Source organism: Rhinoderma darwinii, chromosome 2, assembly GCF_050947455.1.
Source record: "Rhinoderma darwinii isolate aRhiDar2 chromosome 2, aRhiDar2.hap1, whole genome shotgun sequence".
Classification (NCBI taxonomy): Eukaryota; Metazoa; Chordata; class Amphibia; order Anura; family Rhinodermatidae; genus Rhinoderma; species Rhinoderma darwinii.
Genome location: NC_134688.1, coordinates 34,319,602 through 34,345,085, shown reverse-complemented (window position 1 = coordinate 34,345,085; position 25,484 = coordinate 34,319,602).

Here is a 25,484-nt window from a genome sequence, read left to right as displayed (position 1 = left end):
AATACCCCATACTGTTACTGAATAATACCACCATACTGTTACTGAATAATACCCCCATACTGTTACTGAATAATACCCCATACTGTTACTGAATAATACCCCATACTGTTACTGAATAATACCTCCATACTGTTACTGAATAATACCCCCATACTGTTACTGAATAATACCCCATACTGTTACTGAATAATACCCCATACTGTTACTGAATAATACCTCCATACTGTTACTGAATAATACCCCCATACTGTTACTGAATAATACCCCCATACTGTTACTGAATAATACCTCATACTGTTACTGAATAATACCCCATACTGTTACTTAATAATACCCCATACTGTTACTGAATAATACCCCCATACTGTTACTGAATAATACCCCATACTGTTACTGAATAATACCCCATACTGTTACTGAATAATACCCCCATACTGTTACTGAATAATACCCCATACTGTTACTGAATAATACCCCATACTGTTACTGAATAATACCCCATACTGTTACTTAATAATACCCCATACTGTTACTGAATAATACCTCCATACTGTTACTGAATAATACCCCCATACTGTTACTGAATAATACCCCCATACTGTTACTGAATAATACCTTTATACTATTACTAAATAATACCCCCATACTGTTACTGAATAAAACTACCAAACCATGATCACATATTACTACAACATAGTGTCAGAAAAAACCCACCATACTGTTAGTGAATAAATCACACTATATATAGACCAATATTACCACCATATAGTGACCTTATAGAGGTAGATACCAGTTATACACAAGATATCTGCAAACCATATAAGTGATTACAGTATAGTTATATCGAGTGACTATTGTGGCAAATGTAAGTTTTTAAAAATTTTATACTGCTTTTTTTTTGGTAGGTTCCGCTGGAGCGTTTGGACTACGTCGTAGATTCATTGGACTACTCCGATGATCTACTTTTAAAAAACAAAAATAAAATGGTGAAAGAGGGTTGCAAGGGGGAGTTTAGATTTCAATAAAAGTTTTTCTTATGTCTGTTTTTTTTAATACTTTATTATGGCCTTGGTAATGGCTGCTGTCTGATTGAGAGCGTCCATTACTAAGAAGGGGCTTCGTGTTAGCCAGTAAAAAGTCTATCACTAACCCCTATTATTACCCCGATTCTCACTGCCGCGAGGGGAGTACGATCCAGTACCCGACCATCTGAAGCAACGGTAAGGCAGCAGGGCGGCCACAGGCTGGTTTTACCAGGCTGGGAAGGGATAAAAAAACGTGGCCCTTCCCACCCTGGTGATGCTAGGCTGCAGCTGCTGTATTGTATCTGGCTGGTTGTGAAAAATAGCGGGAACCCCACGTCTTTTAAAAAAAAATAATAATAGAAAAAAAATTACGTGAGATCCCCTCCATTTTTCATAACCAGCCAGATACAATAAAGCAGCAGCAGCCTAGCATTACCAGGGTGGGAAGGGCCATGGTTTTTGGCCATTCCGAGCCTGATAGTACCAGCCTTCGGCCACCCCAGTACCCGCCCTTCTCTTCAGACGGTCGGGTGCTGGATCGTACCCAGCTCTTCCCAGTACTCCTGGTGGCGGTGGGTACCGGGGTAATAATAGGGGTTAGTGCTAGCCTTATTACTGGCTAACACTAAGCCCCTTCTTAGTAATGGACGCTCTCAATCAGACAGCAGCCATTACTAAGGCGGTAATGAAGTATTAAAAAACAGAGACATATAGAAATATATTTTATTGAAATGACAACTCTTCCACAGAATCCACTTTAACCATTTTATTAAAAAAATAAAAATAAAGCTTAAATCATCGCAGTAGTCCAACGAATCTACGACGTAGTGCAAATGGTCCAGCGGAACCTGCAAAACAAAAATGAGCAGTATGAAAAATAAAAATAAAGTTGGCTGTCCCCACAGACATATGAATAAATAGCTACCTTCGGAAACATATTAAAATAATTAGAAAAATTAGGCCCATAAAATAAAACCTATCAAATACAAAAAAATAATTATAACACCTTTCTTTTAAAGAGAACCTTTCACCTCCCCATACATGTACAGCTGAGTGTAGCATGTAATGGGGAGAGCTGCACAAACTCTGGGGCACTTTACAATTTTTTCCTAGCCTCCTTCGTTATTTAGATATCAGTGCTGTAATATTTGGCGCCCGATATTTAAATAACCCCATGAACTGTCAATGGGGAGGTAATTGGCAAGGGGGCGTGTAACATCGCCATGACACTGTCGAATCAGCTACGGTCAGCGTTACAGCAAGAGCTGGAGAGAGCGCGTGCGCGCAGCTCCGCCACCACTAAGGAACACAAGAGGAGAAGAAGAGTGTGAATTCTTCTTCTTCTGTTTCATGGCATCAGAGCTGTGCGCGCACGCACGCTCTCACTCTTTAGCTCTCGGCAGACAAGGACGATAAGACTGATCTCTCACCTGAGATCACAGTCTTGTACTTGCCTGCCGAGAGCTAAAGAGTGAGAGCGTGCGCGCGCACATGATCTCCTCTCTCCAGCTCTTGCTGTTGACATTGTCCATAGCGGATTGGGCAGTGTCACAGCGATGTTACACGCCCCCTTGCCAATTACCGCCCCATTGGCAGTTTATGGGGTTATTTAAATATCGAGCGCCAAATATTACAGCACAGATATCTAAGTAAGGAAAGAGGGTAGGAGAAAAAATATAAAGTGCCCCAGAGTTTGTGCAGCCCTCCCCATTACATGCTGCACTCAAATGCAAATCTGTGGGCAGGTGAAAGATTCTCTTTAAAGTGTAACAACTTTTTAAAAAACTTTTGACATGTCAGAAGTTTTGATCAGTGGGGTCTGAACACTGAGACCCTCCACTAGTCGCTAAAACTAAGCAGCAGAAGTGCTCGGGTGAGCGGTGTGCCTCTTCAATTCTGTTTGGCTTTCCTTGGAGCAGAGTCCGTACACCGCTCACTCGGCTGAAAGTCGATCATAAATGAAGCGGCACAGCGCTCACCCGAGCACTTCTGCTGCTTCGTTTTAGTGATCGGTGGGGGCCTCAGTGCTCGGTCCCCCACCGATGAAAACTTCGGACATGTCACTATGATATATAAAGATATCTATTAATGCGATTGGTGCAAGTTTTAATTACTTTTTATTGAAAATGATTTGTACTTTTTGAGATACAGCTGCATTGTATTCTGTATACAGAGCAGCTGTATATAGCGCTGAGCAGGGCCGCCATCAGAAATTTCTGGGCCCCATACAGCCAAGGAGTCTGGGGCCCCCCTCACTATTGGGGTGGGCACAGAGTAAAGGGGTCGGAAGTAAGGCAGCGGTGAAAAGCAAACTAGTAGGAGATCTCTTTGGAGGGGCAGGGCAGAGCTAGCTGGTGGGTATCAGGGGGCAAGGTGGAGAGACTAAGTGCCAGGGCTCAGCGGGGGAAGGAGGAGGGGATTTCTGGGAGAACAGAAAGTGGCATGGGTGGTAACACCGGGCATGAGGGCGCCCGTGCCGCCCGTTGGAAAAGGCCCCCCCATGGCCGGCGGCGTACTATAGCAGAGCAGGGAGGTATCTCCCTGCACTTCAATCTACCAGCACCACTGTAGCTCCCTGAAGTAGCGAAATCCCCCTGTGGCCAGGAATTTCGCTCCTGGAGTGCTCCGCTTGATGTCTCTGTCCGTATATGGACAGTGACATCAGGGCAACTCCTGAAGGGGCATCCCCGTTTACAGCGTTGCCGACTCTGTGACCGGGGATTCCACTCCAGGAGAAGCCCTTGACGTCACTGTCCATAAATGGACACAGACGACAGGGGCTTCTCCTGGAGTAGAATCCCCGGTCACAGCGTCGGCAACGCTGTGGACTGGGATTCTGCTTCAGGAGTTGCCCCTGATGTCACTGTCCATATACGGACAGAGACATCAAGTGGAGCGCTCCAGGAGCGGAATTCCTGGCCACAGGGGGATTCCGCTCTTTCAGGGAGCTACAGTGCAGCTATCTACAGGAAGGGGGGGTGCTATCTATAAGGGGGCTGTGTGGCACTACCTGCAAGGGCGCTGTATGGCACTACCTACCATGGGGCTGTGTGGCAATACCTACCACTTGGCTTTGTAGCACTACCTACCAGGGGGCTGTGTGGCACAACCTACAAGGGGGCTGTGTGGCACAACCTACAACGGGGCTGTGTGGCACTACCTACAACGGGGCTGTGTGGCACTACCTACAACGGGGCTGTGTGGCACTACCTACAACGGGGCTGTTTGGCACTACCTACAACGGGGCTGTGTGGCACTACCTACAACGGGGCTGTGTGGCACTACCTACAACGGGGCTGTGTGGCACTATCTACAGGTGGCTGTGTGGCACTATCTACAGGGGGCTGTATGGCACTATCTACATGTGGCTGTGTGGCACTATCTACAGGTGGCTGTGTAGCACTATCTACAGGGGGCTGTGTGGCACTACCTACAAGGGCCTGTGTGGCACTATCTACAGGGGGAATCTGTGAGTGACGGGCTGATGGTTATTTTACTGTGAGGGGGGGACTGATGGTCATTTTACTGTGAGTGGGGGGGCTGATGGTCATTTCACTGTGAGTGGGGGCCGATGATTATTTTACTGGGAGTGGGGGGCCGATGATTATTTTACTGGGAGTGGGGGGACGATGATTATTTTACTGGGAGTGGGGAGCTGATGGTCTTCAAGTGGTTTCCACCTCTGAGCTCCAATTGAAATTAATAGGAGGTAGTAAATATCGTTTGGAGCTTTTTTTTCCTGCATCTTTTGCATTCGCTTCAACAGCTTAAAAAAACGCAAAAAAAAAAAAAGGTCAAACAATGCTGTCAGTTCCTGAAGGAATTTTGAGGCAGATTTTTTTTGTCTTACAAAAAACGCTGTGTGAACATACCCTACGAGTGTAGTGCTTGTTTTTAGCCATTTTCTGTCTTTCTCTAAATTAGGGGTGCCCTGAGGACATTTTCTTTTTCCAGTGGTGCCTCGAGTCCGAAAATGTTGTGAAACTCTGTACTAGGCTACAGGATCACCCCGGCCAACGCAAGGATCCCGTCGTGGAGCAGCTCAGTTCATCGTGGGAACGGGGCCTAGCGGAGTACAACTTGTTTTGTTTGTTTGGGGGCACTGTCTACAAGGAAGGGGTGGGAGGGCTGTACGGCTCGATCTACAAGGGGAGGTGGGGGGCTGTATGGCACTGTCTACATGAGGGAGTTGGGAGGCTGTATGGCACGATCTACAAGGGGGAGGTGGGGGGCTGTATGGCACTGTCTACATGAGGGAGTTGGGAGGCTGTATGGCACGATCTACAAGGGGGAGGTGGGGGGCTGTATGGCACTGTCTACATGAGGGAGTTGGGAGGCTGTATGGCACGATCTACAAGGGGGAGGTGGGGGGCTGTATGGCACTGTCTACATGAGGGAGTTGGGAGGCTGTATGGCACTGTCTACAAGGAGGAGGTGGGGGCTGTATGGCACTGTCTACATGAGGGAGGTGTGGGCTGTATGGCACTGTCTACAAGGAGGAGGTGGGGGCTGTATGACACTGTCTACATGAGGGAGGTGGGCAGGCTGTATGGCAATGTGTAATGGCAGGAAGGAGGTGAAGGGAAAGTGAGCCCTAATCTACCCACCGCCCTGTCCCTGCCTACTTGCAACGACCCGCCCTAGGCGACGGGGTACAACTGGGCGGCGGTCCCTACGCTGTCTAAGTGCACGGGAGAACAAACAGGGAACACGCAAGGGAAGGGGCAGTAGCCCACGGAATGCCGCGAGGAAACGGAACGGTGAATGAGTTGTCAGGACCAGGATGAAGTGGAGTATACCCAAGTGAGCACGGAGGAGGAAGCAAGCCGGAGGCAAAGCAAAGCGGGTTAAGCAGAACAGCAGCAAGGCAGAAGCACGGCAGAAGCAGGCTGGAGCAAGCAGCAGTGGGGCCAGGAATCCAAAAGAATTACAAGCACTGAGGAGGAGAACACAGCAGGTAATAAAGGACAGGGGGCGGAGCTAACTCCGACTGACCAGGCCGCGATAGGCTCTCCCACTCCTGAGCCTGCCACCCTGGTTGGTGGGAGATGGTGTCAGTCGAACAGGTCTGGCCTCAGGTGTGGATTGATTAATCCCAGGAGTATACCTAGACGTAGTACCTGGCAGATCCCTAACAGTACTCCCCCTTTTATGAGGGGCCACCGGACCCTTACTAAGAGGACCCGGTTTAGTAGGGAAGAGAAGGTGGAACCTCCTGATCAATACCCCAGCGTGAACATCACGGGCAGGTACCCAAGTCCTCTCCTCCGGCCCGTACCCTCTCCAATGGACCAGGTACTGGAGGGAGCCCTGGACCATCCTACTGTCCATAATCTTGGCCACCTCGAATTCCACCCCTTCAGGGGTGAGAACGGGAACAGGAGGTTTCCTCGAGGGGGACCAGGACGGGGAGCAGCGTTTAAGGAGGGAGGCATGGAAGACGTCATGTATGCGAAAGGATGGGGGCAGCTCCAGACGGAAGGATACAGGGTTGAGGACTTCAATGATCTTATAAGGCCCAATAAATCGGGGAGCAAACTTCCTGGACGGGACCTTAAGGCGCAAGTTCCTGGACGACAACCAGACCAAATCCCCGACGACAAACCGGGGGTTAGCAGAACGTCTACTATCCGCCTGAATCTTTTGTGCGCTCTGGGACGCCTCTAGGTTCTTCTGTACCTGGGCCCAGACAGTGCACAGTTCCCGATGAACATCCTCTACCTCAGGATTATTGGAACAACCAGGGGAAACGGAGGAGAACCTTGGGTTAAACCCGAAATTACAGAAAAACGGGGAGACCCCTGACGAGTTACTGACCCGGTTATTCAGGGAAAATTCAGCAAGGGGAAGGAATGAGACCCAATCGAATTGACAGTCAGAGATGAAACACCTTAAATATTGTTCCAGGGACTGGTTAGTCCTCTCCGTTTGGCCATTAGTTTCGGGATGGAAGGCGGAGGAGAAGGACAGATCAATCTCCAACTTTTTACAAAAGGCTTTCCAAAATAAGGAAACAAATTGTACCCCTCTGTCAGAAACGATATTGACTGGGGCCCCATGGAGACGCAGGATGTGTTTCACAAACAAAGAAGCTAACGTCTTGGCGTTAGGTAGCTTCTTAAGGGGCACAAAGTGGCACATCTTGCTGAAGCGGTCTACTACCACCCACACCACCGACTTGCCCTGAGATGGAGGCAAATCGGTGATAAAATCCATGGAGATATGGGTCCAAGGTCTCTGGGGAATGGGCAAGGAACGTAGTAGGCCCGCAGGTCGGGACCTAGGGGTTTTGGACCTAGCGCAAACCTCACAAGCGGCGACGTAAGCCCTAACGTCTTTAGGCAACCCAGGCCACCAATAGTTTCTGGTAATGAGGTGTTTGGTGCCCAAGATGCCAGGATGACCAGATAGAGCGGAGTCATGGTTTTCCCTGAGTACCCTTAGCCGGTATTGCAGGGGAACAAACAGTTTGTCCCCAGGGACGTTCCCGGGAGCTGCACCCTGATCAGCCGCGATATCAGAAGCTAAATCAGAATCCGTGGCAGAAACGATTATACCAGGGGGTAAAATACAAGCAGGATCCTTCTTGGAAGGAGGATTGGCCATGAAACAATGTGACAGGGCATCAGCCTTAATATTCTTGGACCCAGCCCTATAGGTAACCAAGAAATTAAATCTGGTAAAGAATAGTGCCCACCGAGCTTGTCTAGGATTAAGCCTCCGGGCCGATTCTAGGAAAACCAGATTCTTGTGATCCGTAAGGACCGTTACCTGGTGTCTGGCCCCCTCCAGGAAGTGCCGCCACTCTTCAAAAGCCCATTTAATGGCTAGAAGTTCGCGGTTGCCAATATCATAGTTACTCTCCGTGGGCGAAAACTTCCTAGAGAAGTAAGCACAGGGGCGGAGATGGGTGAGGGAGCTGGTACCCTGGGACAAGACGGCCCCCACTCCCACCTCGGATGCGTCAACCTCCACAATAAATGGCTCCTCTTGGTTGGGCTGAATCAGCACGGGGGCCGAGATAAAGCACTTCTTGAGGGTCTCAAAGGCCTGGACGGCCTCAGGGGGCCAATGGAGGACATCAGCACCCTTGCGAGTAAGGTCCGTAAGAGGCTTAGCGGCGACCGAGAAGTTAGCAATAAATCTCCTGTAATAGTTGGCGAACCCTAAAAAACACTGTAACGCCTTAAGGGAGGCAGGTTGGACCCATTCCGCCACAGCCTGAACCTTGGCAGGGTCCATGCGAAATTCATGAGGAGTGAGGATTTGCCCTAAAAATGGTATCTCCTGTACCCCAAAGACACATTTTTCAGTCTTAGCAAACAGATTATTCTCCCGAAGGACCTGGAGCACCTTCCTGACATGCTCCACGTGGGAGGACCAGTCCTTGGAAAACACCAGTATGTCATCAAGGTACACAACAAGAAAATTACCCAGGTAATCTCTCAGGATTTCATTAATAAAATTCTGGAAGACAGCAGGGGCATTACACAACCCAAAGTGCATGACCAGGTATTCGAAATGACCCTCGGGTGTGTTGAACGCAGTTTTCCACTCATCCCCCTCTTTGATGCGGATAAGGTTATATGCCCCCCGTAGATCGAACTTAGAAAACCATTGGGCTCCCTGAACCTGATTAAAAAGATCCGGAATCAAAGGAAGTGGGTACTGGTTCCTTACGGTGACCTTATTCAGGTTACGATAATCAATGCACGGCCTAAGACCACCATCCTTCTTCCCCACAAAGAAGAAGCCAGCACCTACAGGAGAAGTCGAGGGGCGAATGAAACCCTTGGCCAGGCATTCTTGGATATACACCCTCATAGCTTCACGTTCAGGACATGAAAGATTAAATATCCTACCCTTAGGAAGCTTGGCACCAGGCACCAAATCGATGGCGCAATCGTAATCTCTATGGGGGGGGGGGCAACACCTCGGAGGCCTCCTTAGAAAACACATCGGCGAAGTCCTGAACAAACTCAGGAAGCGTGTTTACCTCCTCCCGGGGAGAAATAGAGTTAACAGAAAGACATGACATGAGACATTCACTACCCCATTTGGTGAGATCCCCAGTATTCCAATCAAACGTGGGATTATGCAACTGCAACCAGGGAAGACCTAATACCAGATCAGACGATAATCCCTGCATCACCAGTACAGAGCACTGCTCCAAATGCATGGAGCCAACCAGGAGTTCAAAAACAGGAGTATGCTGAGTAAAATAACCATTAGCAAGGGGAGTTGAGTCGATACCTACTACAGGGATAGGATAAGGTAAATCAATAAAAGGCATTTTTAGAGACATAGCAAATTCCACAGACATGATATTAGCAGATGAGCCAGAATCCACGAAGGCACTGCCAGTGGCAGACCGGCCAGCAAACGAGACCTGAAAGGGAAGCAAAATTTTATTGCATTTCACATTAACGGGAAATACCTGTGCGCCCAAGTGACCTCCCCGATGATCACTTAGGCGCGGAAGTTTTCCGGCTTTTTATTCTTGCGCCTGGGACAGGTGTTCAGAAGATGCTTGTCGTCCCCACAGTAGAAGCAGAGACCATTCATTCTGCGAAACTCCCTACGTTGTCGAGGAGACATGGAGGCCCCGAGTTGCATAGGTACCTCCGAGTCCTCCGTGGAGGGGCGAGGAGACGGGACCTCGGGGGGGATCGCAGAAAAGTCAGAGGGGAGCACATTGAAGCGTTCAAGCTGACGTTCCCTGAGACGTCGGTCAAGTCGTACTGCTAGGGCCATAACCTGGTCAAGGGAGTCAGAAGAGGGGTAGCTAACCAGCAGATCCTTCAGGGCGTCAGATAATCCTAACCTAAACTGGCACCTTAGGGCCGGATCGTTCCACCGAGAAGCTACGCACCACTTTCTAAAATCAGAACAGTACTCCTCAACCGGTCTCCTACCCTGACGTAAGGTCACCAGCTGACTCTCGGCTAAAGCAGTCCTGTCAGTCTCGTCGTAAATGAGTCCGAGGGCAGAGAAAAAGCGATCAACAGAGGAAAGTTCAGGGGCGTCAGGAGCCAAGGAGAAGGCCCACTCTTGGGGCCCTTCCTGGAGTCGGGATATGATGATACCCACCCGCTGGTTCTCGGAACCTGAGGAGTGGGGTTTAAGGCGGAAATACAGTCTGCAACTCTCCCGGAAGGAGAGAAACGTCTTACGGTCCCCTGAGAACCGGTCAGGTAACTTGATGTCGGGTTCTAGAGGTGAGGTGAGGGGAACTACTACGGCAGCGTCACCCTGGTTGACCCTCTGGGCCAGGGCCTGGACCTGTAGGGAGAGGCCCTGCATCTGCTGGGTCAGGGTCTCAAGGGGGTCCATGATAGCGTCAGCGTAGGGGAAATGGTAGACTAGGTAAGAGGCTTGTAATTATGTAATGGCAGGAAGGAGGTGAAGGGAAAGTGAGCCCTAATCTACCCACCGCCCTGTCCCTGCCTACTTGCAACGACCCGCCCTAGGCGACGGGGTACAACTGGGCGGCGGTCCCTACGCTGTCTAAGTGCACGGGAGAACAAACAGGGAACACGCAAGGGAAGGGGCAGTAGCCCACGGAACGCCGCGAGGAAACGGAGCGGTGAATGAGTTGTCAGGACCAGGATGAAGTGGAGTATACCCAAGTGAGCACGGAGGAGGAAGCAAGCCGGAGGCAAAGCGGGTTAAGCAGAACAGCAGCAAGGCAGAAGCACGGCAGAAGCAGGCTGGAGCAAGCAGCAGTGGGGCCAGGAATCCAAAAGAATTACAAGCACTGAGGAGGAGAACACAGCAGGTAATAAAGGACAGGGGGCGGAGCTAACTCCGACTGACCAGGCCGCGATAGGCTCTCCCACTCCTGAGCCTGCCACCCTAGTGGGTGGGAGATGGTGTCAGTCGAACAGGTCTGGCCTCAGGTGTGGATTGATTAATCCCAGGAGTATACCTAGACGTAGTACCTGGCAGATCCCTAACACAATGTCTACATAAGGGAGGTGGGGGCTGTACGGTACTGTCTGCAAGGGGGAGGTGTGGGGCTTTATGGCACTGTCTACAAGGAGGAGGTGAGGGCTGTATGGCACTGTCTACATGAGAGAGGTGTATGGCACGATCTACAGGGGGGGGGGAGATAGGGGATGTATCGCACTGTCTACAAGGGTGAGGTGGGGGCTGTATGGCACGATCTAAAAGGGTGAGGTGGGGGCTGTATGGCGCTGTCTAACGGAAGGCTGTATCGCACAATCTACAGGGGGCACTATCTACAGGGGGGCTCTGTGTGGCAGGATGGGGAGGGGGGCATTATACTGTGTAGGGGCCACTAAGCGGACATTATACTGTGTAGGGACACTACAGGGGGAAATATACTGTGTGTGGCACTTAGGGGGCATAATACTGTGTGGGCAAAATTAGAGGACAAAATACTGTGTCCTTGAAGGGGTTATAATATATTATTATTATTATACTGTATGGGAGGAACTAAAGGGGCATTATACTATGGAGGGCATTATACTTTTTTTTATGGGCCATTTTTTTTATGATGGGGTGGGGCGCCGAAAGATAATTTTGCACGGAGCGCCATCTATCCTAAGGCCGGCCCTGTCTCTACCCACCACATGTTTGAAGGCTATGTAAAGTGAGTGTGGTATTTGTTGTTTTAGCAGTCTGTTTGGTGCTACTTTGTAAATACTTTTAAAAAATATATATTTTTACTTTGAGATACAGAGCAGCTGTATCATGCACTGAAACCTTTATCTGTCAGGTCAGCGGGTCCTGCGTGTCCCTGTTCATAATTTAGATTTGATCGATAACAGGTGGATCCTGGCCCGCCGAGACTGTACCCGTCAGTCCCTCGGACCTGACAGATACAGGTCTCTGCGCACAATACAGCTGCTCTGTATACAGGATACAAAGCAGCTGTATCACATAAAGTAACAATTATTTTGAATAAAAAGTATTTACAAAGTTTCATAACACACACTAATAAACTTTTTGGTATAAAAAAAAAGAGGTGTACATAACCTTAAAGATCTCTCCCCCTCCCCCTCGTATCCTCTCTCGTTCCTCTACCCCTCCTTTCAGATATCCTCTTTTCCCCCAGTTATCATCCCCCTAGTATAATGTCTCCTTCAGTGTCATCCACCATCCATTATTATCTCTTACCCACTACACCATCATCTCCCTGTCCCCATTGTCATCTAACCCCCGTAGAAAGCAAGTGTCTTACCCTGGTCTGTATGATCCTCCGGACACTGAAGCACTGCATTATATCACTAGCAGCAGCTCTGCGATGGCTCTTATCTCCTGGGCTGCGTATAACGGGACAATAAACCTGTCTTCTCCCTCTGCTACACAGCCCGGGAGATAAGAGGTAAGAAATGCTACTAGCGATACAAGGATATGAAGCAGAGCTGAGAGGGTATAATGTGACATAGGTAACACTGATTTTTATTGTGGGGATGTGATGTGAGGAGGCTCCGGGCAGCAGCAACCTGACAGACAGACATTACATACTGACACAGACATTATATGCTGTACTCACTGGGTCAGGAGTCTTCTTTTGCTGCTGCTGCTTGTCCCGCCTCCACTGCATTCAAACCTCCCGCCACCTTCATGACGTCTCCTCCACACGCGCTGTCACGCCGCTGTAGAGGAGGAGGAGGAGGGGCAGGCTCTATGTGAACAGCGGGCCCTTATGATTTTACTCTGATGCAAACAACGGGCCCCGGCTCCGTGATGGGACCTGTTCCTTTCACCAAAGTGAAATCATAAGGGCCCGTGAGCAAATGCATTCCGGCAGTGGAGCACGGGCCCCCGTTTTTTCAAATTTTGACCGGGCCCCTGACAGCAGTACCGGCAGTACCTCCCTGATGGCGGCCATGGCGCTGAGACCTGAATCCATTAGGTCGCCTATTACCGATCACATCTAAGTTATAAGTTATGAACTTAGATGTGATCGGTAACAGCTCGATCCTGCAGGACCCGCTGACCTGACGGATACAGGATACAGCGCTATATACATTATATAATATATTTATTTTAATTAGCGGGGGCAGGTTTATGGGGAAGGATTGGGGCCTGTTCACATCAGCGTTGGCTTTCCTTTCTGGGGTTCCGTGGGAGGTTTCCGTCGGGTGAACCCCGCAACGGAAAGTCAAACTGAAACCACAGCTTCCGTTTCAGTCACCATTGAAATCAATGGTGACGGAAACATTGCTAATGGTTTCCGTTAGTCACCGTTTCCGTTTTTGTGGCGGAATCAATAGCGCAGTCGACTGCGCTAATGGTGACAGAAACGGAAGCTGTGGTTTCAGTTTGACTTTCCGTTGCGGGGTTACCTCCGACGGAACCCCAGAACGGAAAGCCAACGCTGATGTGAACAGGCCCTAAGGCTTCTTTCACACTAGCATTAATATACGTTTACCTCTCTTCCGTCAGAGGAAGAGAGGATCAATACGTTAAACGGAAAGCAACGGTTCCATTAGAATTACCATTGCTTTCAATGGTAATTCTTTTGTATCAGTTGCTTTCCGTTTGTCTCCGTTCGCTAAGTTTCCGTTTTTTTTAAAGGAAACAAAAGTGCAGTCTGCAGAACTTTAATTTCCGTTCAAAAGAACGGAAACCTAGCGAACGGAGACAAACGGAAAGCAACTGATACAAAAGAATTACCATTGAAAGCAATGGTAATTCTAATGGAGCCGTTGCTTTCCGTTTAACGTATCGATCCTCTCTTCCTCTGACGGAAGAGAGGTAAGCGTATATTAATGCTAGTGTGAACAAAGCCCAAAACAAAATATTAATATAAAAAAAAAAAAAAAAAACCCCAGCTATGATTTGAACCAGCAACCTCGATACATAAGGCAGACAAGCTAACCACTACACTATAGAAACTATCATAGTCAATGTGTCTGAAACTGTAGTAGTTGAGGGTTTATTCAATGACCGGCACTATCAGCCTATCCTGTCTTTCTGCTGCGTGTGGGTGGTGACTGGTCAGAGACTCACAGTCAGACTGAATGCCGCAGCTGCTGCATGCAGTGTGTACTGGGAGTGACTGTGAAACTCACCAGTCACAGCCCTGATTGTAGCTTTCCCACGCTAATTAAGCACAGGAAAGCTACAAAGGCAGGAGTATACTGCAAGGGGGGGGGGGTCTGGGCGTTTTACTGACAGCAGAGGGCTCTATAGGGGGGAATTACCCCCCCACCATAGAGCCCTGACTAGTTACTATACTGAAAGGTTAGGGGGGTCTGAGAATCTGACTGACTGCTCTAAAGGGGGGGGCAGAATCCCCCCCCTATAGAGCTCTCTGCAGTAAGTCAGACAGATGCTCAGACCCTCCCCCACCCACACTAATCCTTCCATTATAGTGATGTGAGGGCTCTATGGGGTGGATTATTCCAGCCCCATAGAGCCCTCTGCTGTCGGTAAAATGCCCAGTCTCCCCCTTGCAGTATACTCACGTCACGGGTCCCGGTCCCAGCAAGGCAGGAACTAACCTTGTGCTGCTCGTGCTGCTCGTCGCTTGTCGCTCCTCCTGCAGGCTTGCTCCTCTCTGGCTGCATGTGCTGTGTACAGCGTCAGAGAGGAGGAGGAGTGTTACAGACGTTCGGCACGTCTGCTATGTGCGTCTGCATGGCCCCTCCCCCTGGTCCAGTCCGTCCCGGGATGAAAATGCGTTTGGGTAGGTGGTGCCGCCTGAGGCCGTCGGCTCACCTGGCCTCATGGCAGATGCGGCACTGACCACACCCTCGATTTCCGCATGGCGCTGTAGGGCTTCAGGACTTGATCTGACAAGTCAACCCCTCCCATGTACCTATTGTAGTCCAGGATGCAGTCTGGTTTGGGGGTCTCTATACTGGTACCTCGTACAGGTACATGGGTACTGGTGTGGCCATGTATTGTTGTTAATACAAGGACATCTCTCTTGTCCTTGTACTTGACACACAATATGTTGCTGCTAGATTGTGCCCTGCTCTCACCCCTTCTGAGTGTTTGCCCAAGCAGAGTCTTAGGGAGGCCTCTCAGATTTTTTCTAGCAGTGCCGCATGCCGCAGGACTTCTGGAAGCGAGGCACTTGAAGAGTGGGATGCTGGTATAAAAATTATCCAAGTAGAGGTGGTAACCCTGGTCCAGCAGTGGGTGCACCAAATCCCACACAATTTTTGCATTAATTCCCAGTAAGGGGGGACATTCTGGGGGCTGAATACTGCTGTCCTTCCCTTCATACATCCTAAATTTGTAGGTATACCCTTATGCACTCTCGCACAACTTATACATCTTTACGCCATACCTTGCCCTCTTACTCGGCAGGTACTGGCGGAATTGAAGCCTCCCTTTAAAATGTACCAGGGACTCATCAATAGAAATACACTTCTCGGGGGTGTATGCTTGGGCAAACCGAGCACTGAAATGGTCTAATAGGGGTCTCAGTTTGTACAAACGGTCAAAACTGGGGTCATCTCGGGGTGGGCACTGCTCATTATCCTTATAATTTAAGAAGCAAAATATTGCCTCATAATGCATCTTGGACATGGCCATACGGTACATTGGGGGTATGGTATAAGATGTTCATGCTCCAGTAGGTCCTAATGGATGGCTTTTTCAGAAGCCCCATGTTCAAGTGAAGTCCCCAGAACTTGCCCAACTCTGCTACATCTACAGGGGTCCACCTGTAGGATTGGGCATAAAATGATGTAGGGTTCTTAGTAATATACTGTTGGACATATAAATTTGTCTGGGAGACCATAAGATCTATAAAGTCATCAGTGAAGAAGAACTTGAAAAAGCCCATTTCACTGAGCCCTGCCGTATTAAATTTTAACTCTGGGATTTTGGGCTCATAAATGTCTGGTGTGGGGGTCCAAATGGGGGCTTGAACTGCGGCGGGGTCATTTCGCTCGGGGGCTTCAACTGCACTGGTGGTCAAGGGGCATCTCCTAGGAGGTTCCTCTTCTTCATCACTGGATGAGGAGGTGGATAAATAAAACAGAGTCTCACCATCCGACGACTCTGTGTCGGAGGCAAGAAATGAATATGCCTCTTCGGCACTAAATGTCCGTTGGGACATGTTTGATTGCTTTCCTAACTAGGAGCAATAGGCTGCTACCTAAACCCAGAGGCGTAGCTAGGTTCTCCAGCACCCAGGGCAAAGATTCAGTTTGGCGCCCCCCCCAACCTCTTTCCCAACATCTCCTTCCCCCTCGCCGTGTTTGTTTTCTCTACCAATCGACGTGTCATTTATTTTTATGTAACGCGAGCATAAAATTATTTGTATATTTCACAAGCAATATGGTTCTATACACAACACAAGAACCAAGCTCACTACATATATACAGCCCCAGCACAAATACAGCTCAATTTAGTGCAACCCCTGCCGTATAGGTTTGTACGGCGTAAAACTACAGCTCCCAGCATGGCCCAAACAATGGTAAGGATATGCTGGGAGATGTCGTTTTACAAAAAATAAATCCTATCATAATCATATCACCCATCATCTCGCTGCAGATCATACAGGGACTACAATACTAATTAGAGGCAGAATAAACATTTACATTAAGTGACTCACCGGTGACGTCTCAGATTCTAGTTATTTTTCTCCATTTGGTCCAGATCTCTATGATGACTTCTCCCGGTCCATTTCTGCAGTTTGCCGCTCACATGTCTTCAGCTTCTCACTTTTCCAACATTTCTGCACCTATAAATAAATATAAAGTTATCATTATACCACACACTACGCCCCTAAATATAATAGCGCCATACACTGCACCTCTAATTATAATAGCACCATACACCGTGTCCCACACACACACTGTGCCCCCTGTAGATAGTGCCTGCCATAGAGCCCCCTGTAGATAGTGCCCCCATATAGCCCACCCCTGTATATAGTGTCCCACAAATAACTCCCCCTATAGTGCTCTACAGATAGCCCACCCCTGTATATAGCCCCCTGTAGATATAGCCCACCCCAGTATATAGAGCTCTACAGATAGCCCAACCATGTATGTAGCCCCCCTGTAGATATAGCCCACCCCTGTATATAGTGCTCCACATATAGTACACCCCTGTATATAGTGTTTCACAGATAGCCCACCCCTGTATATAGCCCCCTGTACATATAGTCCACCCCTGTATATAGTGCTCCACAAGATGGTCCACCCCTGTATATAGTGCTCCACAGATAGCCCACCCTGTATATACTATATACAAGGGTGGGCTATCTGTGGAGCACTATATACAGGGGTGGACTATATGTACAAGGGGGCTATATACAGGGGTGGGCTTTCTGTGGAGCACTATAGGGGGAGCTATTTGTGGGATACTATATACAGGAGTGGGCTATATCTACAGGGGGACTATATACAGGGGTGGGCTATATCTACAGGGGAACTATATCTACAGGGGGACTATATCTACAGGGGGACCATATCTACAGGGGGACCATATCTACAGGGGGACCATATCTACAGGGCTGGGCTATACACAGGGGGGCTATATCTACAGGGGTGGGCTATACATAGGGGGGCTATATACAGGGGGAATATATCTACAGGGCTTGCCTATATCTACAGGGCGACTATATCTACAGGGGGGCTATATAATGGGGTGGGCTATCTATGGAGCACCATATACAGGGGTGGGCTATATCTACAGGGGGCTATATACTATATAGCCCACCCCTGTATATGGTGCTCTATAGACAGCCCACTCCAGTATATAGCCCCCCTGTAGATATAGTCCCCCTGTATATAGCCCCCCTGTAGATATAGTCCCCCTGTATATAGCCCCCCTGTAGATATAGTCCCCCTGTATATAGCCCCCCTGTATATAGCCCAGCAGATATAGTCCCCCTGTATATAGCCCAGCCCTGTAGATATAGTCCCCCTGTATATAGCCCCCCTGTAGATATAGTCCCCCTGTATATAGCCCAGCCCTGTAGATATAGTCCCCCTGTATATAGCCCAGCCCTGTAGATATAGTCCCCCTGTATATAGCCCCCCTGTAGATATAGTCCCCCTGTATATAGCCCCCCTGTAGATATAGTCTCCCTGTATATAGCCCAGCCCTGTAGATATAGTCCCCCTGTATATAGCCCAGCCCTGTAGATATAGTCCCCCTGTATATAGCCCCCCAATAGATATAGTCCCCCTGTATATAGCCCAGCAGATATAGTCCCCCTGTATATAGCCCAGCCCTGTAGATATAGTCCCCCTGTATATAGCCCAGCAGATATAGTCCCCCTGTATATAGCCCCCCTGTAGATATAGTCCCCCTGTATATAGCCCCCCTGTATATAGCCCAGCAGATATAGTCCCCCTGTATATAGCCCAGCAGATATAGTCCCCCTGTATATAGCCCCCCTGTAGATATAGTCCCCCTGTATTTAGCCCAGCAGATATAATCCCCCTGTATATAGCCCCCCTGTATATAGCCCAGCCCTGTAGACATAGTCCCCCTGTATATAGCCCAGCCCTGTAGATATAGTCCCCCTGTATATAGCCCAGCCCTGTAGATATAGTCCCCCTGTATATAGCCCAGCCCTGTAGATATAGTCCCCCTGTATATAGCCCAGCCCTGTAGATATAGTCGCCCTGTATATAGCCCCTCTGTAGATATAGTCCCCCTGTATGTAGCCCCCCAGTAGATATAGTCCCCCTGTATATAGCCCAGCCCTGAAGATATAGTCCCCCTGTATATAGCCCAGCCCTGTAGATATAGTCCCCCTGTAGATAGACACCCCCCGTAGATAAAGTCCCCCGTGTAGACAAAGTCCCCCACCGCAGATACAGCCACACTTCTATTACAATAAAAAAAATAAAAAAAATAATTTCTAACTCACCTTATTCCCGCTCCCACGCCGTCCGGCAGCCATGGAGACCTGCTCTCTTCTGCGCAGGTCTCTAGGGGGTTGAAAGCAGTGTCTATGAAAGGCGCTGATTGGCTGGGCAGGATGACTTTCCCTGTCAGTCAGTCAGCGCCTTTCATCGACGGAAGCGTCACTGGTACAAAAGGTACCAGTCGCTTCATTCATGGAAAGGCGCTGAATGGCCGGGCACGGAACGTGCCCGGTCATTCATTGCTTAATTGTACCTGTGTCCTTGCGACACAGGTACAATTATAGTGCAGGAGGAGGGGGCGCTGGCGCCCCCCTCTGGACTGCGCCCGGGGCACATGCCCCGCTTGCCCCCCCCCTAGCTACGTCCCTGCCAGACTATTCTCTGACACTAAACCTAACTAGATTATTCTGAGCTTCCCTGACGCTAAACCTAACTACTGTGATGGACCCCTAACGCTAGATCTAACTATGGTGATGGATTCCTGACGCTATACCTAATTATGCTTTTTGACGGTTCCCTAACACTAACTAACACTAATACTAAACTAACTAGATAAATTGTCTAAATTAACAGGTTTTTTTTTCGTTTTTTTTTTTTTAATATATATTTTTTTATTTTATATGTTTTATAAAGAAAAAAATTATCCCCAGGGACCAAGAAATTGGTCCTGAAGACTAAGAAGTGGTCAGTGATAGGAGATCACTGACCAAAAATGTGGGAGGAACACCAGGAGGAAGGGTAAAGGACTGGACTGGGTAGTGGATTGGGGAGGTGGGAAGCAGAAAAAAGTTGTCTTTTTTTCACTTTTTTTCACTCTTTTTCTTCTCTCCCTCTACTCACAACCGCTCTGAACGCCTCGCTGTCTCCATCTCAGGGCGGGTGCGGCAGGATGTGATGTCAGGGAGAGGAAGAGAAGAGACCGATCGCCACTATTGGACAGTTACTCACTGACTGACCAATAGTGGCGATTGTGGAGGCGGGACCATCGCAATACGTCCCGGCGTATTGAGCTGTGATAGCCTGCTGTCGGAAACAGCAGCTGTCACAGCTCGTGCACGCGGCAGTGGAAAATGGCGATGCATTTTCCCTGCGACATAATATTCCGTCGCTGAGCGCGAACGGGGCGGTCAGCGCGACGGAATATTACGTTGCTGAGCTCGAAGGGGTTAAATACATTGAATACACAGTGTCAAGAAACTTTAATTTCACTTTTTCAATGGTTTTCAGTGACTTAAGTGATAAATTATCACGCTGCAGCAAGTTATCAGAGTCAGGATAAGGATTGCTATATCTGTACATGACTCCAAACAAAGAAACAAGAAGTTCATCTGCTCACCAGGCCGTCCATGTGTCCAATAAACTCTCGGTGGGCGGATAATTGTCCGGTAACTTTATCCATTAAAATGGAGACGATCCAGAACTTAGGCTACATTCACACGACAGTGCAGAAAAATAGCCATTAAAAACTGATCAACTGTCAGTTTTTCATGGCCGTTTTGCATCATTGTGTCTGCAATTTTTTATACACTTTCAGTCCGTCTGTCCGTTTTTAATGGCCGTTTGACATCCATTTTGCATCCGTTTTTCATGGCCGTTAAAAAACTGATGAATTTCATTAGTCTGGCTTTTTTTTCCAAACCCCCTGAAAACACCCAAACAAAGGTCATTGTCATGATTGTTTCACAGCCCCCCTGTAGATGATGCCACACAGCCCCCCTGTAGATGATGGCACACGGACCCCCTGTATATGATGCCACACAGACCCCCTGTAGATGACGAAACACAGACCCCCTGTAGATGATGGCACACAGACCCCCTGTAGATGATGGCACACGGACCCCCTGTATATGATGCCACACAGCCCCCCTGTAGATGATGAAACACAGACCCCCTGTAGATGATGGCACACAGCCCCCCTGTAGATGATGGCACACAGCCCCCCTGTAGATGATGGCACACCGCCCCATGTAGATGATGGCACACAGCCCCCTTGTAGACGATGGCACACAGCCCCCTGTAGACGATGGCACACAGCCCCCCTGTAGATGATGACACAGACACCTCTCTGGAGAAAGCACCACACCCCCCCCCTCCCTGTGGTAATCTTCCGGGACTCTCTCTGTAAATTCAGGACTGTGCCGAAAATTTTTGCTACAGTAGACAACAATGTCCCCTGTACTAGCGCCATGCTACCATAGTAGTGAGCGCAACAATATCCGTAATTTTTGTCCGCCTGAATGCCCTACATACTCACCGATGCATGACCGTCTACGTCACGAGTGATCTCTAGTCTCACTGGTTCTGCGAAGGCGACGCGAGGACGTCATCTCGTCACCTTCGCAGAACCCATGAGACTAGAGACCACACCTGTAGAGGACGGCGCTGCATCGGTGAGTATGTGTCATTGCGCCTCCGATTACCAGCAAGGGAGCCAATAGTTCCCTTGGCTCTTGAATCCCCAAATCACAGAACCGTTTTTAACGGCTGTTACATGTATTGACGGCCGTTAAAAATGGATCCATTGACTTCTATGGGGGCCGTCTGGCCGTGAAAGCGGCCAAAAATAGGACATGTTCTATTTTTTGACGGCCAATAATCACGGGTGGTTAAAAAAAGGCCGTGTGAATATACCCATAGAACATCATTGTTCTGAAAGCGGACGTTTTTTACTGTTGTGTGAATGTAGCCTAAAACGAAATTCAATAAAATGTATCCTTTATTAGTTCAGATGTTGCCGTCTTTACCTTGACTTTTAACGCATTAAATAAACAATCCCTTATCTTGACTTTTTCAATGGCTTTTGTTGTGTGATATCACGCTGCAACAAATGATATTTTATTTCACATATAGCGAAAAGTAGTAATCCAAAAATAGGTTTTTAACGTTTCGGTCTATACATTCAACCTTCTTTAGACACGGATATGCGGCGCTTGTGACCTCGGTCGCTGTTGGGTAATGGCTCCATTATTTTTGGATTACTACTTTTCGCTATATGTGAAATCAAATATCACTTATTGCATAATACCTTGGAGTGCTGAGTTCCCATTTTTTACACATTGGCGTGGAAGCCTACTCACGCACACTTGAAACACGGAGTGCTGCGGGATCAAGAAAGTATCACGCTGCAACAAGTTATCAGAGTCAAGTTAAAGATGGCTACATCTGTATTACAGTATAAAATCCATCTAGTAACAGATTACACGTTTCATACATTACATGTTCTTAGTCGTAGCCCCTATAACCACACATGTATCTTTCTTCCATGTTTATAAACAGCAGTCCCATGTAACGCCTATATCCAGTGTATGCACAGACAGTCTATCCAGGCAGTAGGAGATAATTAGATGATGTAACAGATACTGCAGCCGCTTATGATGTCACTGATGATGTCATAGACAGTACTAGCCGTTAGGTTCTATGTGCAGCTGGATTACATATTTTTTACCATTTCTGCCAATGACGTCTGGACCGGGACTGTGATTGACTGTGTGATTGACAGGTAAGATGCAGCATTTTATCATTAATTCTACATGTTACTGGACACATGAAATATATACGCTCTAGAATTCTCATATAAGGCCAGATTCACACTGGACATTACTGCAGCAATTTCTAACCACACCAACACCTCACCACAACGATATGATTGTAGAAGGATTTTTTTCTGGTGATTGTCGGGGGTTGTTTTTTTTTTTTAGACAAACTGTTCAAGTTCCAGTAAAATGTTTCTATTAATGCAAGTAACAACTGAACATTTTACATTCAGATTTCAAGGTTTCATATTTTCTCATTAAACTTACAACTCAGTACAACAGAGTATGTTCACACAGCCTATTTTCAGCCGTTTTCCTGGCCGTAAACACCCCGAGAAACAGCCGAAAATACGGAGGCTGGACGCCTCCAAACATCTGCCCATTGATTTCAATGGGAAAAACTGTTTTTTTTCTCCGATGGTGCATTTTACGTGGGCGTTTGATAAAGCGGCGCATAAAAAACACCCTGTAAAAAGAAGTGCATTTCACTCCTTCGGCCGTTTTTGGAGCCGTTTTTCATTGTCTCAATAGAAAAACAGCTCCAAGAACGTTGGTAAAAACGCCTCAAAAAATGTTTGTGGCTTAAAAAATGACTGAAAATAAGAGGCTGTTTTCCCTTGAAAAGAGCTCTGTATTTTAGAGACGTTTTTTAGTTAAGTGTGTGAACATACCCTTACCATTGTCTGAGAATTGCAGCTGTCAGTAATGTGGAATGTGACTTCTCAGTCGTTTTCAATATGATGTCTAATTTAATTTAATTAAATAGTCTTAAAAAGCTACCGTATATTATCCTAATAAGGCTCAGCAGTAGCCAGGGCCGGCCTTAGGGGTGTGCGACCTGTGCCATTACATAGGGCGCATCCCTCCAGCAGGTGGAACGGGGCGCTGCGCTGGCTCCCTTCCACTGCTTGTGTTTTAGAAGCGGTTGGGCAACTCAGCAGCTGCCTCTCCGCCCGGGTGCTTCTCTCACTGACATCGCGTTTCTAGCAGCGAAAATCGGGATTCCTCTAGGAGATGGGGGCATTGGGGATTGGCATTTGTAAATTGCCCACATTGTGACCCCCCCTAATGTCAGTCATGGACACCTGGGCCTGGGTGTGACTGCAACCTCTTCACCCCTATAGTTATGTTCCCTGGGTTTACACTAACATTACAAAATGTTTTCAATGTCTGACTTGTCCTGTGATAGAAAATGAAAGGTGTGAAAGTAAATATATTATTATTCATTCTAGATATGGGGTTATTTTATGTTTACTCCATTATGTATTTTACAGACATTTATGACATCTGAATATGTGGCACCAGTGACAGCCGACATGCTAGGACATACACTGTATATATGTAAGTATTATAGCAAATGACAACCTATAGAAATTCTATAATGTGATGTCATCCAGAATGTTCCTATAGAGACACATGACAAGACTGTGGGAACAAATTCCCCAATGTTGTTCATCCAGGGCCTGTCTTAGGGGTGTGCGACCTGTGCGGTTACACTGGGTGCATCACCTGTCACTAATGAAAGGGGCGCCACTGGTCTTGATGTCTGGGGCACCCATTGCTTGAACACTCAATCCCACTCTTCATGTAAAAAAAGTAAAGGGCACTGCTCAGGATGCAGATACAATTCCTTGATAATGGATTACATTACAGTGTGGCAGACAATACTTGTCTGGCAGTGTTATTTGGGCACTGTATGATTGCAGTATTTGAGTACTATATTCTACGCCATAAAGCTGAATTCAGACGCTGCAGATTTGCTGCGTGGCAAAATTCACAAGTGTTACAGGTGAATAGTTACAGTCTCAAAAACTCATCCACATGTAGCAAAAGTAAACGCTGGGAATTTTGCTGCAGCTTTATATTATTATTATTATAGAAATGCTCCATAAAGAAGATATTATGGTATTAGTAATATATAAGGGACTTGTTATTTATGTCATTTCCTAATACACATTTGGCTTATGGGGGAGCACACAGCGCACACAGAGTGTCTACATTACCAGTACTGCAGTCTGTGCGCCACCATACAGGTCCGTCCACATGAAGTTGCTGTGTACATGAGCCCTAATGTACATTTCCTTCATTGTTGGGTGGTCTATACTGAGCACACGTCTGTCTGGAGAAATAAAACTACACAATTTTTGTTTTTTCCAGAACATCTTAAGATCAGCTGCCTGCTGCCAGGGGGACTCTCTGAAGCAATATTTCATCTATGCAAGGTGCGTCTCTTATTAGTTACTATATGCAGTATCCACCAATACCCTCCACAGTTAGAATGACACTTTTTGTATGTCCTGGGTCAGAATGCCCCTTTTGTATGGCCCACAGTAATGAAGCCCCCTTTTCTAAGCTCCGACTCAGTCCTTTTATCCCCCATATTAATAGTGCCCCCTTTGCTCCTATAAAATAAAAAATTATACTCACCTAATAGACGACCAACCGGGTCAGACATTTCGCTTCCTCCCTGCGCGGTTATTGTTTGTCCAATTTCAGGGGCGTATGGAGCCCCAGAGCTGTGGGCCACCCCAAATCCCTGGACCCCAGCCGGTCATCCTATTTACCCCTTTGGTAATTTTACACTGGTTGGGGACTGGACTCTGTTCTAGATAGAAATGTTGCCATTGATTGAGATTTGTCCTAATACATTGTCTTTCTTTCTCCTAGAATTAATTCCTCATAGGAGTTAATGATAACCACACGTCCCAGGAGGGCAGATCAAAGATTAAGCAGAGCCCTCCACCTCACATCACATAACGTTCTACATTCAGTCGGATGTATTCAGTAGGAGAGTCCAAGGTCAGTGTATTTTATTAACTGCATCTCTAAATGATCACATAGTGTGTATTACTGGTCAATACTGAAGAGGGCACTACCACCATAGATGGCCTGGGCACCCTCAACTTACACTGCCGATCCGGCATTTAGGGCCCAAACCTATAATATAAAAAAACTGAAAAGATACAATCCCTAGTTTATTGACTGGGTGATGTTATTTGGGCACTGTATGATTAAATTATTTGGATACTACATGGTGCATCATAAGGGGGAGGACGTCACAGATACTGCACATGTCACCAATAAACCTAAGGCCGGCCCTGGATGTGACA